Here is an 18,987-nt window from a genome sequence, read left to right as displayed (position 1 = left end):
AAGAAAGACCTGAGACATGGAAGTACCTAAGTACAAAGCATACCCAAAGACGACAGTTTGGTAACAATACTTATAGGAGATGTATTACGGCAAACGCATTGGGAAGATTGTGATCCTGAGACTCAAGCAAAGAGTGCCAGGAGAGGTATTACCTGAGTCGGGTCCAGATGTAGAACAGAATGAATTTCACTGACTGGGGTGCAATTTCTCCCTTGCTAGTAGGGGACGTGTGTCCATTACTCCAATAATGAATAAACCTTGCTGCTGTCAATAAGATCTTTGCCTAACTAGAAATCTTTGATTTTGAGAGTGTTTCTCACAATACCTACCCTTACATAACAAGAAAATACCATGGTACTTGCTCTGAAGGAAACTGTATCCCATTACAGATATTCACCCAGGTGGACATGCTGGTGAAAAACGACTGCACTACTTTGCATCTGGCATGGCCCTAGAGCAGTGTTTGTAGGGGACACAATCCCCCACACCACTCTTCTGTTCTATTTTGCCTTCAACATCACTGAAGTCAGTGCCTCCAGCTGCATTCTAGCTCTTTCATTTCTCAGATCTGCTCTACATATGTAGCTTCTGCTACATACATGATTCTTGGGGAAAACAATACCATCTCTAAAGACAAAGAAACCAGCACCGTAGCAGAAATGGTACAGACCTTAGAAGCAAACTTTAAATCAAATCTAAACAAGAGGATTTACTTTCAAGAGGCACAGACAAAGCCTCTTCAACACAACAATTTTCAAAACTCTAAGCCAAGCTCTCATACGTTGCGCTCTGAAATCTCTGACTTTTTCAGCATCGCGGACAGTATCCACATTCCTACTCCATGTCAGATAATGGCAAGAGCAAATCATTCACTGACATTGTTTTGAAAGAGAAATATATCCAAAAAAGGAAGAGCGCAAAGAGTTACCTGCACATTGGTGACATTCTACTCCAGCTCCTGATCTTCTGAAGTACCCAGCTAGTGGCTGATGTGAACAAGTCTCAAGAACAGATAACACAGTACTAAAAAAGAAAGAAAACACACCCACCATTTTTGCTGCCTTTTGGAATTCAACATCAGTACATGGACATAAGGTCAGAAAAAGCTACAATCAGTCAGTCAAGCAGCTCACGGAAACTCTTCAAGAATGACTTGTGGTCTTCTCTGTAAGCATTAAAATCCAAACCCACATCTGGAATTTAAAGATTTTTAACTTGCAGGTAAGGCCCTAAATTCTTCCCCTGAACTACACAGTGGAAGATTTCATTTTAGGAATATTTCACCACTTCTCATAAAGTTTCCAACTCTCCTGCTCAACCTCTGTGAGTATGAAAACTTCAAATGAAAAAGAGGATAATATGGGCACTTTTCCCAATTTTTTCAGGGGACCATAGAATCACAGAGTTGATCAGAATGGAAAAGACTTTCAAGATCATCAAGTCCAACCTCAGCCTAACCAAACTACCCTAACTCTAACAACCAAAACCATGAGGGATTCAATCTCAGTTTTGTCGCACAGAACATTCTGCCTTTATGTGTTTGCTGAGACTTGCTCAAGGAAGGTCAAGAGTTCCGGCACCACAGACTTTACATTTCCAAATGCATATGCTCCATTCAGAATATGGGAAATGTGGAACACAGTCACCCTGGGAAGAAGGCCTACAAACAGTATTACAGCTATGAAGAAACTCTTCATCATAATGTTACACCTAGATAGACTAGAGGCTTCTCCCAAGATTTATAACACATTAAAGATTTGTCATCAGAGGATCACCTTTACCATACAAGAGAATGAAACTGGGAGAAAACGTTACATAAATATTTCAGATCTTGACACCAACTATGAAACCAAACCGTTGTCCACACAGTATCATTTCTGACCCACCTGCTGTTCACATTCAAATCCAGCCACTCACCATCCTTGCTCTGCATTCACTACCTGTTCTTGTACCATGGATACATCCAACATGAAGCAGTCGGTCAGCTCCTAGCAAGAGCATGTCATTCAGAGACAGTTGAAGGAAATTTAAGCATATCCAAGTCCTTTTCCTGACTGCTGTAAACATTCAAGTCAGATTGTCCAGTCTACTGAAGGCTCTCTTCCACACTGAGTTCTAGACTAAACTTTGACAACAAACAAGGCAAAACTGACAAGTGAAAGACTTACCAGCCTCTGCTCAGATCGTCTTCACTGTCAGCAAATGTTATTCACAACACAGCGATAAAGTAATAAACCCACGAAGTATCTCTTACCATACCAATTACTTTCTAGCAAACTCTGCTCCATTCTGTGAAGTCAGCATTCAAACAATCCTCTTTCCTCCATAAGTTCTGCACACACAGCATCCCCAAGACGTTCTCAAATTATACTCCTATTACTGTCTTCCACATTTGTTGATAACAAACAGCTTCAAAGAAGCAGCAGTCCAGTCTGTTTCTCCACTACATGTGCAAAGACCATGCCAAGAGTGGATACAAGGACGTTTCTTCCCTCAACATATTATCATGCAGAACAGTTTACATAGGAAGCAGAAATTATATATAGGGAAATTAGCATTCCATTTCAAGACCATCTCACCTCATACACCCAAAACATGCACTGTTGGGACGTCCTCCAAATCTGCCAGCAAAGCAAAGGCTAAGATGGCAGTCAAAGCAAGCTCACTGTTGGAAACATAGAGAAATAATGAAACTGTAAGTTTCTTCCCAGGGGCGTATTTTGGAAGCGGCCAGGCCTTTCTTCACCATGTCCCATCCATGGCATTGTCTTCCCTCAAGAGATTATCGTGCAGAAAGCTTGCAAAGAGTTTAAAGGCAAGGAGAAACGATATATGGGATCATTAATGTATTTCAGGACTGTCTCATCCTGGGCAATAAACAAATATCATATTGGGAAGATACTAACACCTACAAACAGTGCAAAGTTTAAGGCAGCAATCAAAGCAATATTGGAGACACAAGAAATAACAGAACCATAGGTGAAGCCCCTTCTCATGGGTCCTACAGACATGTAAGTTTCTCAGATACTGTATGCAGTTTCTTTTCATATTCTGCTTCCTTTTCATTGACAGAGAAAATTCTGTCTTCAGGTGACTGAGACATTTACAAAGGAAGGAAGGATCCCCTCCAGTTCAACACATGGTTTCCAAATGCAACACATGCTTTTCCATCCACACATGGAAAACATGAACCATATCTAGCCTGGAAGTACAGGCCTCAATGTACACAGATGACTATGAAGGAGCTTGACATCACAAGGTCACAGGGAGAATGGAATACATTACTGAGATCGCATGCAGGAATTATAAGCCATTCCAACCATAAAGCACCGTTCTACGTACAGTTTATCAAGCAAAAACGATATTCTCAGAGGACTGTCATTGTCTCTAATGACAGCGAAACCTGCATAATGATGTACATGATACATGTCTTAGCACTAGATATGAAAGGAAACCATTGTCCTGACAAAACCACGCTGAGTACAGCATCCCATTGTGCAAATTTCATGCTTTGAGAAACTGACAACTCCATAACCAAATGTGAGACATGGGAAAAACATTTCAAGGAAAGATCTCTTAAAAGGAACAGCCCTAGCGTTCTCATATCCCCACCCAAATGGTGACTCATACCACTTGCTGATGTGGGCGGAGCTAACAAGATGAAAGAATGAGCTGCAAAGTGATAAAGGGTAAACACAAAACAATTTGGACAAGATCAAATGAAAAGGCAGTCTAACACGTGTGATAAACTCATGATTAACCCTTACCTTTATACTTTTATAATGAAACCACAGTGAACTCTCCAACACATCAACCTCCAGTTAAAAGATGGGGAATACAAAAACCACATCTCCTATTTTCTTCGTGAGCCCTTCACACTCTGTACCCTGAAGCCTCTGGGAAACCCAGCCGTTACGACTGCATTTCATCTTCACCACAGGCAAATGACAATCGTCAAAGAACCAGGTACATAACCCTATTCTCCAATGCAAGGCATGGATGGATAGAAAGACAAGACTTTGCTCCATACATCACGATGTAGAAGTGGAAATGTGAAGAAGGGAAAGGAGAAGTACCTAAATTACACACGGAGTCATTACGAATCAGTTTCAAGACAATCTCACTTGACTCAATGAACTCACGGGCTGTCAGAAAGGTAGTGGACCTTGGAAACTATAAAAAGTAATATTCTGCAAACCAGTTCTTACAGGAGAACACAAATTGTAAATAGGAGAGGGAAAAAAAAGATTAATCACCAAGCCAGAAGGTAACGAAAAAGCCCAGCTATAGTCAAATTACAGCAACAAGTAACCCTGCACCTCCAGCCTTTCACACAGTCTCTATTGATGACAGCAGAGCCATTACAGCATCCCCAGTCCAAAGGGGAAAAGGGACACGATCCGTTGAATGAGAGCTTGGCATTGCGAGGAAGAAACCGTTTCTGCAGAGGAGAAAGTGCACAGAGCAAAAAGAAAAACGAAGGGAAGGAAGGACTGAATGCTGAAGCGTCGTAAACAATGTAAACACTCATGACTTCAAAGAAAGAATATTAAAAAAACACAAGCAATGCCATCGAAGGGGAACATTACCGAAAAGAGAATCCAACAACATTCTATGTGTCTCGGGGAGGTCCAAAGAAAAAGACTATGCCACAAAGGAACGTCAGGATTAAAACGGGTGGATGGATTTCAAGATAAAAGAATGTCTCTTCTACAGCCAATCAACCCACCACAAAGGAAAGCACGGAAGAAAACAAGGAGGGGAAAGGCGATGCGAGTCAAAGCTGAGAGCAAAGTAGAGAGACAAGAGAGGGAGTCGGGAGGCGGCGCGGTCAGAGCACTCACCGTGAGGGCGTCGGGCTCGGCGGCGAGGTGCGCGGCAGCGTCTTCCCCGCGCAGCGGCGCGGCCTCGTCGGGCGGCGGCCGGGCTGGGAGCGTGTCGCAGCAGCTGCCGGCCGCGCAGCGCGCCTGGCTCTTGCGCGAGTCGGCCGTGAGCGACACGTCGTGCGAGTAGGAGCGCAGGAAGGCGCGGACGCCGTCGATGCCCACGAAGTGCGAGGCCGGGACGCCGCGCCAGGCGCCGCCGGCCGAAGGCGGCCGAGGCGGCCGCGAAAGGCGCCAGCGGCGCAGGCGCAGCGCCAGCAGCAGCAGCAGCAAGGCGACGAAGAGGCACGACACGGCCACCACGGCCAGCACCAGCCAGCGCGTCAGGCCGCCCGCGGGCTCGGCCGGCGCCGCCGCGCTGCCCAGCTCCGACAGCAGCTCGGCCACGCTCTCGGCCAGCACCACCGTCAGCGTGGCCGTGGCCGACAGCGCCGGCCGCCCGCGGTCCTTCACCACCACCACCAGGCTGTGCCGGGCCGCGTCGCGGGCCAGCGGCGAGCGCGCCGTGCGCACCTCGCCGCTGTGCAGCCCCACGCGGAACAGCCCCGGCTCCGTCGCCTTGGCCAGCTCGTACGACAGCCACGCGTTCTGCCCCGCGTCCGCGTCCACCGCCACCACCTTGGCCACCAGCGCGCCGGGCTCCGCCGACCGCGGCGCCAGCTCCACGCCCGCCCAGCTCCACGCGCCCGCGACGGACCCCGAGCCCGAGCCCGGACCCGGCGCCGCCGCCGCCGCCGCCGCCGGCGGGTACAGCACCTGCGGCGCGTTGTCGTTCTCGTCCGCGATCAGCAGCCGCACCGACACGTTGCTGCTCAGCGGCGGCGCGCCGCCGTCCTCCGCCCGCACCCACAGCTCCACCTCGCGCACCTCCTCGTAGTCGAAGGAGCGCAGCGCGTACAGCGCGCCCGTCTCCGCCTGCACCGACACGTACGACGACAGCGGCGCGCCCCGCAGCCGCCCCTCCCGCAGCCGGTAGCGCACGCGCGCGTTCTGCCCCCAGTCCGCGTCCCACGCGCGCACCGTCAGCACCAGCGCGCCCTCGGCGTTGTTCTCGGGCAGCCGGGCGCTGTAGCGCGCCTCCGCGAACACCGGCGCGTTGTCGTTCACGTCCAGCACCCGCAGCGCCAGCACCGCGCCGCTCCGCAGCGCCGGCGACCCGCCGTCCGCCGCCCGCACCGTCACGTTGTACTCCGACGCCCGCTCGCGGTCCAGCTCCCGCGCCGTCACCACGCTGTAGTAGTCGTCCAGCGCCCGCTCCAGACGGAACGGCACGCTCTCGCCCAGGCTGCACCGCACCTCCCCGTTGGCGCCCGAGTCGCGGTCCTGCACGTGCAGCAGGGCCACCACCGTCCCCGGCGCCGCGTCCTCCGAGATCTCGCTCAGCGCCGACCGCACCGAAATCTCGGGCGCGTTGTCGTTCACGTCCGTCACCGAGATCGACACCCTCGCCGTGTCGAAAAGGCCACCGCTATCCTGTGCCTGTAATTCTAATTCGTAGAAGTCGCCTTCCTCAAAATCTAGGTTCTTCAGTAGTATAATATCTCCTGTTTCCCTCTCGAGCTGGAAGTATTCCACTGCTATGTTTGTAACTTTCCTCAGTGAGTACTTCACGTCGCCGTTGGTTCCTTCGTCGGGATCGGTGGCGGTGACGCTGAGCAGCGTGGAGCCCACGGGCACGTCCTCGGGCACTCGCACCGTGTACACCGCCTGGCTGAACGCGGGCGCGTTGTCGTTGGCGTCCAGCACAGCCACGCGGATGCGCGCCGTGCCCGTCTGCGCCGGCTCGCCGCCGTCGCTCGCCCTCAGCAGCAGCTCGTGAAACGCCGCCTCCTCCCGGTCCAGCGCCTTGGCCAGCACCAGCTCGGGACGCTTCTCGCCATCGGCTCCCGCCTGCACCGACAGCGAGAAGTGCTCGTCGCCGCTCAGCGCGTAGCTCTGCAGGGAATTCACACCCACGTCCGGGTCGTGAGCCATACTGAGGGCAAAACGGGATCCCGGTGTTGTGGTCTCACTCATTCTCAGTTCTTTTTCTGCTTCACCGAAGGTTGGCGAGTTATCGTTAATGTCTGTGATTTCCACTTCGATTGCATAAACCTTCATCTCGCCCTCCACGATCAGCTCACAGCGCAGTACGCATTTCTCCTGCAGACGGCACAGCTGCTCCCTGTCGATCCTCTCGGCCGTCACCAAGTGGCCGCTGCTCGCCTGCAGAGCGAAATACTGCGTCCTGCCTTGGGATACCACTCGGGCGCCGCGGTCGCCCAGCGCCGCCAGCTCCAGCGCCAGGTCCTCGGCCACGTCGCCCACGAACGAGCCCTTGGGCAGCTCCTCGGGCACCGAGTAGCGCAGCTGCCCCCACGCCGCCTCCCACGCCGCCACCAACATGCAGCACAGCAGCGCCCGCTGCCTCCGGCCACAGCGCCCTTCTCTCGCCGCGCACATCTCCCGCACGGTCCCGCCGCCACCGCAACACCGCCGCCACCTCACGATCGCCGCTTACGCGCCGCTCCCACTTCCGACGTTTCTTCTGCCACTTCTCTCGTGCCTTCTCCTCCGCCTCCGGCTCGGCTCCGTCTCGGGGTCCGCTCCGCACCGCTCCCGCCGCCCCTCCGCCTCGCTGCAGCACCGCTCCGCACCGCGGGGCCGCTCGCAGCCCGCCCGGACGCCGACACAGCGACAGAGCGAGCGAGCGAGCCGGGCCGCAGCGGGCGGGGCTGCCTGCAGCGCTCCGCTCCTTCCTCTCCTCCGCGGTGAACAGCGGCGCCCGCAGCCGCCGACCGGCACTGCACGCACGGCTCCACCGAGCGCCGCCGCTGCTTCTGCCCGCTTTTCTCTGCGGGACCATGGAAATAACGCTTTGCTTCTTCCAGTCTTTATTCTCTACACTGAAAAAACATATTTCTTCTATTTGGCAAGGTCTTCATTATTATAGCGAAAGTACAGTGTTCCCCTCTAGTTATTTCAAGCAATGAGTAGGGAGAGTAGGGAGAATCTTCATTCCTTCATTAAATACTTCTGAGTCTCTTCGCTTTTTTGCACAAGGACTCTCTCCTTCGGGAACCTTTCTTGTAATTCATCCGGTTGAAAATCTTCCTCAGCTTCCCACTATTTTACAAGTCATGGAGTCTACATAGATTTCTGTAGATTCAATGTCAACAGCCTAGACACAACCACTGCACGGTCTCTATGCAACATGGGAAAGGGATGTCATGTGCCCCGTGCATATCCAAGTGCAACACAAAACCGAGTTCCCATACCACACCATTGCTCCCTGCCATGGTTATATAGACAGGTTGTCTGCTTCCCTGGTTCACACATCATGGTCCTGTCCATTTCAGACTGTCTGCATTTCTGGGAACACTGACTGCACATTCAGTTTGAAGCTAATTCAGGGACATTTGAAAAATAGAATGGCTGCCCTTTGGCTCCAGTGAGATACTGAACAGTGTGTGGAACAAACATTGTGTTGTGTAAGGAAGTCTCCACACTACCTTAAGGGAGGTTGAGGTGAGGTGGAAATCAGCCTCTTCTCCCACGTAACAAGCAATAAGACTGGAGGAAATGGCCTCAAGTTGTGCCATTGGAGATGCAGTTTTGATGTTAGGAAATACTCCTCTGAGAAGTCAGATGCTGGACTGGGCTGCCCAGAGAGGGGACAGAGTCACCATCAGTGGAGGCGTTCAAGAAACATTTAGATGTTGTACTGAGGGAAACCATTTCATGGAAAATATTGCTGATAGGTCGACAGTAGGACTGAATGATCGTAGAGGTCTTCTCCAACCTCGATGATTCTGCGATTCTATGGTGCAGGAGCCAGGATCTCCCCTGAATTCACTGACAGGGTAGGCCTTGTGCTCCAGACCTCCAAGGGATGATACCAACATGTAAATGGGGGGATTGAACACAAGCCCTCCTGCCCGGTTTGTAACACGGTCCCGAGTAGCCAGCATGCCACAGGTATATCAGAGGCTATGAGCATATTGAATGCTTGATCATCTTCCGATACTACTTCAGAATCCATAGAAGACCATGACTCTGTTCTCCAAAACCCTTTTCCTGCAAGCTGCTCGTTTGGCTCTACATGAGACTTCTGCTTCTACATGGAAAGAAACAAACTTCCAGCTATCCCATCAGGGGGACACTGCTGCTGGGCATAATAGCACTGACACAATTCTGCTTTAAGAAGTCATCTCCTTGGAAGTCACTGACCATTCAAGCAGCATCTTCATTTGCTTTTTGTAAGCAAGTCTCTTCTTGGAGGAGACAAAACAATTATTTATTTCGCCAATGTCATCACGGTCATGGCGATCACAATGTGTTCTTCTGCCGTTTGTTTTTTTCCAACACACTGCAAGGAGAATTCTACTTTTAATTCCAACTTGAAGTGCTCCCAAGTATTATCTCACATACGCAGAAGCGGCGTCTCCACCAGGTACTCTATTAGTTATTCTTTCAGTCATTCTGCAGTTAATTTTGCTCACCTTTCCAGACTGTATGATCAATAATGTACTACTTTCACTTGTGGTTTCCACTGCTGTGTCAATGTCAGCAGACTGCAAGAAACTGTTCCCCTGTATCCATAATATGTCATAGTGCATCGAAGGGTCCCTTTTTCTCCAGTGCTTCAAGAAGACGATTTCACAATCCATGTAGTTCCTCCTTTTCGGATTAGAAGAGGAGTCAGAAGTTCCCCTGAGTCCACTGAGATGGGAAACTGTCCCTCCAGTCCTCCCAGAAATGAGAACAACCCACCAGGAGGTGGCCATAAGCATTGCAGACAAGTCTGTTTCACTTCCCCTTGTAACTAGCATGCCACAGGGCCTCAACAATTCGTGGGTGTATGCAATGCTCGATGACCTTCTGCTAACTCTTGATTTAAAAGAATAGGCAGAACAGCATGGCTGTGTACTCCAAAACTCCTTCCTGCTAAGCTTTGGCTCTTGTACTGCCTGTGAACCTCTAAGTTGCAAGAAGAACACTCCGTGAACTATGGAAAACTAATACGTGTACAAGTGAGCACAGAAGTGAAGGAGAAACTATTTCTGCCATTCTTTGTCACAGCACTCTGCACCCAAGGGTTCCCACTAGTATCATTGCGCTCCTGGAATCTGGAATAGTTGAAAACTTTGCTTTCATTTCACTTATGAATTTATAACAAGATACTGTGCTGGGTAGACTGTAGATCAGGTAGAATTGAGACAGCACAAGATAAGGAAAATACGCAGGATGGGGAGAGCCTAGCACAGGACAGTACAGGGACAGCCAAGCAGAGGACAGAGAGCAGCTGCTAACTTGCTAAATATCTCCCTCCTATCAAAGCACAAAGCAGAATAGAAGTGCTAACAAAGCATACCTAAGTACAAAGCATACCCAAAGACGACAGTTTGGTAACAATACTTATAGGAGATGTATCACGGCAAACGCATTGGGAAGATTGTGATCCTGAAGATTGTGAACAACCCACCAAGAAGTGGCCACAAGCATTGCAGACAAGTCTGTTTCACTTCCCCTTGTAACTAGCATGCCACAGGGCCTCAACAATTCGTGGGTGTATGCAATGCTCGATGACCTTCTGCTACCTCTTGATTTAAAAGAATAGGCAGAACAGCATGGCTGTGTACTCCAAAACTCCTTCCTGCTAAGCAGTAGCTCAGTCTCATATCAGATCTAATCATAAAGAAAGACCTGATCCATGGAAGGGGTACTACTGCGGTGCAGAGTTGCACTGACACAACTTTGCCTTAAAAAGCTATCTCACAGAGCTCTCGGAAGTCGATGAAAATTCAAGCTGCATTTTCATGTGTCATGATTTTACATCCAGTGTTACTGGGTGAAGGATCATACAAACAAGATTGTTGTTCGCGATTGCCACGACATGAAGGAAAGAGGCTTTGCCTGTGAAATAATGCACAGTCATTGACACAACATAGCAATCAAAACATGCTACAGCCAAACGCATTGCTGACCCACCAGTCTCCCTATTGCAAGGCCGGCCTTTGGCTTTGTACTGCCTGTGAACCTCTAAGTTACAAGAAGAACACTCCGTGAACTATGGAAAACTAATACATGTACAAGTGAGCACAGAAGTGAAGGAGAAACTATTTCTGCCATTCTTTGTCACAGCACTCTGCACCCAAGGGTTCCCACTAGTATCATTGCGCTCCTGGAGTCTGGAATAGTTGAAAACTTTGCTTTCATTTCACTTATGAATTTATAACAAGATACTGTGCTGGGTAGACTGTAGATCAGGTAGAATTGAGACAGCACAAGATAAGGAAAATACGCAGGATGGGGAGAGCCTAGCACAGGACAGTACAGGGACAGCCAAGCAGAGGACAGAGAGCAGCTGCTAACTTGCTAAATATCTCCCTCCTATCAAAGTACAAAGCAGAATTGTGTTCCTGAGACTCAAGCAAAGAGTGCCAGGAGAGGTATTACCTGAGTCGGGTCCAGATGTAGAACAGAATGAATTTCACTGACTGGGGTGCAATTTCTCCCTTGCCAGTAGGGGACGTGTGTCCATTACTCCAATAATGAATAAACCTTGCTGCTGTCAATAAGATCTTTGCCTAACTAGAAATCTTTGATTTTGAGAGTGTTTCTCACAATACCTACCCTTACACAACAAGAAAATACCATGGTACTTGCTCTGAAGGAAACTGTATCCCATTACAGATATTCACCCGGGTGGACATGCTGGTGTAAAACGACTGCAGTACGTTGCATCAGGCATGGCCCTAGAGCAGTGTTTGTAGGGGACACACTCCCCCACACCACTCTTCTGTTCTATTTTGCCTTCAACATCACTGAAGTCAGTGCCTCCAGCTGCATTCTAGCTCTTTCATTTCTCAGATCTGCTCTACATATGCAGCTTCTGCTACATACATGATTCTTGGGGAAAACAATACCGTCTCTAAGGTCAAAGAAACCAGGCCTGTAGCAGAAATGGCACAGGCCTTAGGAGCAAACGTGAAATCAAACCTAAACAAGACGATTTACTTTCAAGAGGCACAGACAAAGCCTCTTCAACACAACAATTTTCAAAACTCTAAGCCAAGCTCTCACACCTTGCGCTCTGAAATCTCTGACTTTTTCAGCATCATGGACAGTATCCACACTCCTACTCCATGTCAGATAATGGCAAGAGCAAATCATTCACTGACATTCTTTTGAAAGAGAAATATACCCAACTCTCAGCCTTGACAGCTTTACATTTTAGGAAATATTTTAGGACATTTTAGGAAACAATCACCGCTTCTCAGAAAGCTTCCAACTCACCTGCTCTTCTGCCATGACTGTGAAACTTTGAATGAAAAAGTGTTAATGTGAGAAATATTTCAAATTATTTCAGGAATCCATCAAATCAAAATTGCTCAGGTTGGAAAAGACCTCCAAAATCATCAAGTCCAGCCTCAACCTAACCAAACTGCTCTAACACTTACCAACCGTAGAATGAGGGATTCAGTCTTGATGCCACACATAACATTCTGACTTTTTGTGTTTCTTAAGACTGGCTCAAGGAAGGCCAGGACATTTGAAAATACAGCCTTATCATCTTCAAATACATACACTTTGTCCAGAACATGAGAAATAGGGAACAAAGCCACCGTGGGAAGAAGGCCTACAAACAGAAATACAGCTATGAACAAACTCTACATCATGATGTCACGTCTAGATACGTGAGAGGTTTCACACAGGATTTATAAGCCATTAGAGATATGCATTCAACATACAGAAACAAATTTTATCATCACAGAACTACCATTACCATGCAAGACATTGAAACTGGGAAAAAATGGTTCATACATACTACAGATGTAGGCACTAACCACAAATCCAAACCATTGTCCACACAACATCACCGCTGACACACCTTCTGTCCACATTCAAATCCAGCCACTCACCATCCTTGCTCTGCATTCACAACCTTCACTTGCACCAAGGAGACACACAACATGAAGCAGTCTGTCAGCTCCTAGCAAGAGCATGTCATTCAGTGACAGCTGAAGGAAACATAAGCGTATCCAAGTCCTTTGCCTGAGAGCTGTAAACATGCAAGTCAGGTCACCCACTTCATTGAGGCCTCTCTTCCACACTGTAGACTTGTAACCTTCAACAACAAACAAAGAAAAACAGACAGGTGATGAACCCACAAGGTGGCTCTTATCCTGCCAGTTGCCTTCTAACGTAGTCTGCTCCATTCCCGTAAGGTCAAGGTTCGCAGTGTAAGACCATAGCCAAGAAATAGAATTCATGAACCACAACCATTCAGGTAGTACAGGCCTGAAGACATGAAAATCACAGCGAAGGAAATGTACATCATAAGGATACAGGAAGCTAGATAAGGTTAAATGAGGATTCACACTGCCATTATATGCCATTCTAACTCTACTGAATTATTCCACATGCAATTTTGATGAACTCACTTCTGGGCTACTGTCGTTGCCTCTAATGACAGACAAATGAGGATGGCCGTGGAAACAGCACAGAGCTTTGCACCACCTATGAAATCAAAAGGTATCCATCTCAAAACCATGCTAACTATTTTCTTCAATACCAGCCTCTCACCTTCTCCCAACACTCACACACTTCAGTTGCATAATCAACTGTAATAGCATTTGGCTCTAAACTGACCATGAACATCGCTTCATTCAGCAGTATTTCACAGAAACCTAAGAATAGAAAATGCTTCCAACTGACAGCTTCAAACACTCAAAGCAAGAATGCAAACAGCTCACACACTGAACATTGATAAATTATATTCCAGTCTTGAATGTATTATCAACTACACTGAGATACGCCTTCAGCATTTGAAAAGAAACAAGGCAAAAATTCTTAATCAAACAAAGTGGTGAACAGCACTGTCAATGCAGTGAGCACTCATGGATCCACCCAAAACATTATGAAACTAGACATGAAAGTGATAAAACCCTGATTTCCCAAATACCATAGAATGTGTTAGCAAAGACACACCCAGATCTATTGTTATCAGGTCATCAGGGTATTGATAAAAGACTGAGAAAGAATAAAACACATAGCCCGTTTTCCTCACAAGCCACTCACACACAGGATTCCAAAGCAATTGGCAAAAACTACAAGCTGGAAAGATGCTGTTTCACTGTGAAAACAGGCAAACTGATGTCCCGAAACGAAGATTTGAACATTCAATTCAGTACACTCAGTGATGATCAAACGAACTGCTAGAAATGAGAAATGTATATTGATACTGAATTCCAAATAAACCCAAAGTCGTTCTTCAGGCAGAAACAGAAACAACCTCTGGGTAAATTGGGGATGGAAGGGCCAAAAGTCTACGCATACTGGGATCGTCAAGATTAAAGGCGTGTTGACTTCAGCGATTAGAGGAGGAGACTTGTACTGCTAACAGCCACACAAACTAAGGAAATCTGGGGAGGGGAAACGCGAGACGGCACAGAGGCAAAACTCCGAGAAAGAGGCAAGCGAGGAAAGTCGGGAGGCGGCGCGGTCGCAGCACTCACCGTGAGGGCGTCGGGCTCGGCGGCGAGGTGCGCGGCAGCGTCTTCCCCGCGCAGCGGCGCGGCCTCGTCGGGCGGCGGCCGGGCCGGGAGCGTGTCGCAGCAGCTGCCGGCCGCGCAGCGCGCCTGGCTCTTGCGCGAGTCGGCCGTGAGCGACACGTCGTGCGAGTAGGAGCGCAGGAAGGCGCGGACGCCGTCGATGCCCACGAAGTGCGAGGCCGGGACGCCGCGCCAGGCGCCGCCGGCCGACGGCGGCCGAGGCGGCCGCGAAAGGCGCCAGCGGCGCAGGCGCAGCGCCAGCAGCAGCAGCAGCAAGGCGACGAAGAGGCACGACACGGCCGCCACGGCCAGCACCAGCCAGCGCGTCAGGCCGCCCGCGGGCTCGGCCGGCGCCGCCGCGCTGCCCAGCTCCGACAGCAGCTCGGCCACGCTCTCGGCCAGCACCACCGTCAGCGTGGCCGTGGCCGACAGCGCCGGCCGCCCGCGGTCCTTCACCACCACCACCAGGCTGTGCCGGGCCGCGTCGCGGGCCAGCGGCGAGCGCGCCGTGCGCACCTCGCCGCTGTGCAGCCCCACGCGGAACAGCCCCGGCTCCGTCGCCTTGGCCAGCTCGTACGACAGCCACGCGTTCTGCCCCGCGTCCGCGTCCACCGCCACCACCTTGGCCACCAGCGCGCCGGGCTCCGCCGACCGCGGCGCCAGCTCCACGCCCGCCCAGCTCCACGCGCCCGCGACGGACCCCGAGCCCGAGCTCGAGCCCGGACCCGGACCCGACGCCGCCGCCGGCGGGTACAGCACCTGCGGCGCGTTGTCGTTCTCGTCCGCGATCAGCAGCCGCACCGACACGTTGCTGCTCAGCGGCGGCGCGCCGCCGTCCTCCGCCCGCACCCACAGCTCCACCTCGCGCACCTCCTCGTAGTCGAAGGAGCGCAGCGCGTACAGCGCGCCCGTCTCCGCCTGCACCGACACGTACGACGACAGCGGCGCGCCCCGCAGCCGCCCCTCCCGCAGCCGGTAGCGCACGCGCGCGTTCTGCCCCCAGTCCGCGTCCCACGCGCGCACCGTCAGCACCAGCGCGCCCTCGGCGTTGTTCTCGGGCAGCCGGGCGCTGTAGCGCGCCTCCGCGAACACCGGCGCGTTGTCGTTCACGTCCAGCACCCGCAGCGCCAGCACCGCGCCGCTCCGCAGCGCCGGCGACCCGCCGTCCGCCGCCCGCACCGTCACGTTGTACTCCGACGCCCGCTCGCGGTCCAGCTCCCGCGCCGTCACCACGCTGTAGTAGTCGTCCAGCGCCCGCTCCAGACGGAACGGCACGCTCTCGCCCAGGCTGCACCGCACCTCCCCGTTGGCGCCCGAGTCGCGGTCCTGCACGTGCAGCAGGGCCACCACCGTCCCCGGCGCCGCGTCCTCCGAGATCTCGCTCAGCGCCGACCGCACCGAAATCTCGGGCGCGTTGTCGTTCACGTCCGTCACCGAGATCGACACCCTCGCCGTGTCAGAAAGGCCACCGCCGTCTCGTGCCTGCAACTCTAATTCATAGGAGTTCCATTCCTCGAAGTCGAGATTTCTCAACAGTCTAATTGCTCCCGTATCAGCTTCTAGCTGGAATACATTTGAAGCTTTCTTCGTCATTTTCCTAAGGTTGTATTTCACTTCGCCGTTTGTTCCTTCGTCGGGGTCGGTGGCGGTGACGCTGAGCAGCGTGGAGCCCACGGGCACGTCCTCGGGCACTCGCACCGTGTACACCGCCTGGCTGAACGCGGGCGCGTTGTCGTTGGCGTCCAGCACAGCCACGCGGATGCGCGCCGTGCCCGTCCGCGCCGGCTCGCCGCCGTCGCTCGCCCTCAGCAGCAGCTCGTGAAACGCCGCCTCCTCCCGGTCCAGCGCCTTGGCCAACACCAGCTCGGGACGCTTCTCGCCATCGGCTCCCGCCTGCACCGACAGCGAGAAGTGCTCGTCGCCGCTCAGCGCGTAGCTCTGCAGGGAATTCACACCCACATCCGGATCGTGAGCTTCGGGCAGGGGAAATCGAGCCCCCGGTGCTGTCATCTCACTTATTTTCTCCTCTATCTCGAGCTCCTTAAAAGTGGGCGCGTTGTCGTTAATGTCTGTGATTTCCACTTCGATTGCATAAACTTTCATCTCGCCCTCCACGATCAGCTCACAGCGCAGCACGCATTGTGGTTCGCTCTCGCACAGCTGCTCCCTGTCGATCCTCTCGGCTGTCACCAAGTGGCCGCTGCTCGCATGCAAAGCGAAATACTGCGTCTTGCCTTGGGACACCACTCGGGCGCCGCGGCCGCCCAGCGCCGCCAGCTCCAGCGCCAGATCCTCGGCCACGTCGCCCACGAACGAGCCCTTGGGCAGCTCCTCGGGCACCGAGTAGCGCAGCTGCCCCCACGCCGCCTCCCACGCTGCCACCAACACGCAGCACAGCAGCGCCCGCTGCCTCCGGCCACAGCGCCCTTCTCTCGCCGCGCACATCTCCCGCACGGTCCCGCCGCCACCGCAACACCGCCGCCACCTCACGATCGCCGCTTGCGCGCCGCTCTCACTCCGAGCTCTGCTTCCTCTTCTCTCTTTTCTTCTTCTCCGCCTCCGTCTCGGGGTCCGCTCCGCACCGCTCCCGCCGCACCTCCGCCTCGCTGCAGCACCGCTCCGCACCGCGGGGCCGCTCGCAGCCCGCCCGGACGCCGACACAGCGACAGAGCGAGCGAGCGAGCCGGGCCGCAGCGGGCGGGGCTGCCTGCAGCGCTCCGCTCCTTCCTCTCCTCCGCGGTGAACAGCGGCGCCCGCAGCCGCCGACCGGCACTGCACGCACGGCTCCACCGAGCGCCGCCGCTGCCTCTGACGCGGGACCATAGAAATAACGCTTTGCTTCTTCCAGTCTTTATTCTCTACACTGAAAAAACATATTTCTTCTATTTGGCAAGGTCTTCATTATTATAGCGAAAGTACAGTGTTCCCCTCTAGTTCGTTATTTCAAGCAATGAGTAGGGAGAATCTTCATTCCTTCATTAAATACTTCTGAGTTTCTTCGCTTTTTTGCACAAGGACTCTCTCCTTCGGGAACTCCAACAGCCTTTCTTGCAGTTCTTCCGGTTGAAAATCTTCCTCGGCTATCCAGCACTGTACAAGTCACGGGGTCTACATAGATTTCTGTAGATTCAATGTCAACAGCCTAGACACAACCACTGCACGGTCTCTATGCAACATGGGAAAGGGATGTCATGTGCCCCGTGCATATCCAAGTGCAACACAAAACCGAGTTCCCATACCACACCACTGCTCCCTGCCATGGTTATATAGACAGGTTGTCTGCTTCCTTGATTCAAACATCATGGTCCTGTCCATTTCAGACGGTCTGGGAACACTGACTGCACATTCAGTTTGAAGCTAATTCAGGGACATTTGAAAAACAGAATGGCTGCCCTTTGGCTCCAATGAGATACTGAACAGTGTGTGGAACAAACACTGTGTTGTGAAAGGACGTCTCCACACTACCTTAAGGGAGGTTGCAGTGAGGGAGGAAATCAGCCTCTTCTCCCACGTAACAAGCAATGGCCCCAAGTTGTGCCATTGGAGATGCAATTTTGATGTTAGGAAATACTCCTCTGAGAAGTCAGATGCTGGACTGGGCTGCCCAGAGAGGGGACAGAGTCACCATCAGTGGAGGCGTTCAAGAAACATTTAGATGTTGTACTGAGGGAAACCATTTCATGGAAAATATTGCTGATAGGTCGACAGTAGGACTGAATCATCTTAGAGGTCTTCTCCAACTTTGACAATTCTGTGATTCTATGGTGCAGGAGCCAGGATCTCCCCTGAATTCACTGACAGGGTAGGCCTTGTGCTCCAGACCTCCAGGGGATGATACCAACATGTAAATGGGGGGATTGAACACAAGCCCTCCTGCCCGGTTTGTAACACGGTCCCGAGTAGCCAGCATGCCACAGGTATATCAGAGGCTATGAGCATATTGAATGCTTGATCATCTTCCGATACTACTTCAGAATCCATAGAAGACCATGACTCTGTTCTCCAAAACCCTTTTCCTGCAAGCTGCTCGTTTGGCTCTACATGAGACTTCTGCTTCTACATGGAAAGAAACAAACTTCCAGCTATCCCATCATGGGGACACTGCTGCTGGGCATAATAGCACTGACACAATTCTGCTTTAAGAAGTCATCTCCTTGGAAGTCACTGACCATTCAAGCAGCATCTTCATTTGCTTTTTGTAAGCAAGTCTCTTCTTGGAGGAGACAAAACAATTATTTATTTCGCCAATGTCATCACGGTCATGGCGATCACAATGTGTTCTTCTGCCGTTTGTTTTTTTCCAACACACTGCAAGGAAAACTCTACTTTTAATTCCAACTTGAAGTGCTCCCAAGTATTATCTCACATACGCAGAAGCGGCGTCTCCACCAGGTACTCTATTAGTTATTCTTTCAGTCATTCTGCAGTTAATTTTGCTCACCTTTCCAGATTGTATGATCAATAATGTACTACTTTCACTTGTGGTTTCTATTGTTGTGTTAATGTCAGCAGACTACAAGAAACTGTTTCCCTGTATCCATGATATGTCATAGTGCATCGAAGGCTCT

At 51.5% G+C, this 18,987-nt stretch overlaps 1 protein-coding gene and 2 pseudogenes across 1 annotated transcript in view; all 3 read right to left on the bottom strand.

Moving 5' to 3' along the window:
* Nucleotides 1–18,987, bottom strand: part of LOC100544252 (protocadherin gamma-C5) — a 194,703-nt gene that overhangs the window by 126,376 nt on the left and 49,340 nt on the right. The window lies entirely within an intron of this gene.
* LOC146543303 (protocadherin gamma-A2 pseudogene) lies at nt 4,674–7,781 on the bottom strand (annotated as a pseudogene).
* LOC146543302 (protocadherin gamma-A5 pseudogene) lies at nt 14,243–17,249 on the bottom strand (annotated as a pseudogene).

Source organism: Meleagris gallopavo, chromosome 15, assembly GCF_905368555.1.
Source record: "Meleagris gallopavo chromosome 15, MGAL_WU_HG_1.1, whole genome shotgun sequence".
NCBI lineage: Eukaryota > Metazoa > Chordata > Aves > Galliformes > Phasianidae > Meleagris > Meleagris gallopavo.
The sequence above is the reverse complement of the archived record's forward strand: the minus strand, read 5'-3'. Positions and strand labels throughout refer to the sequence as shown.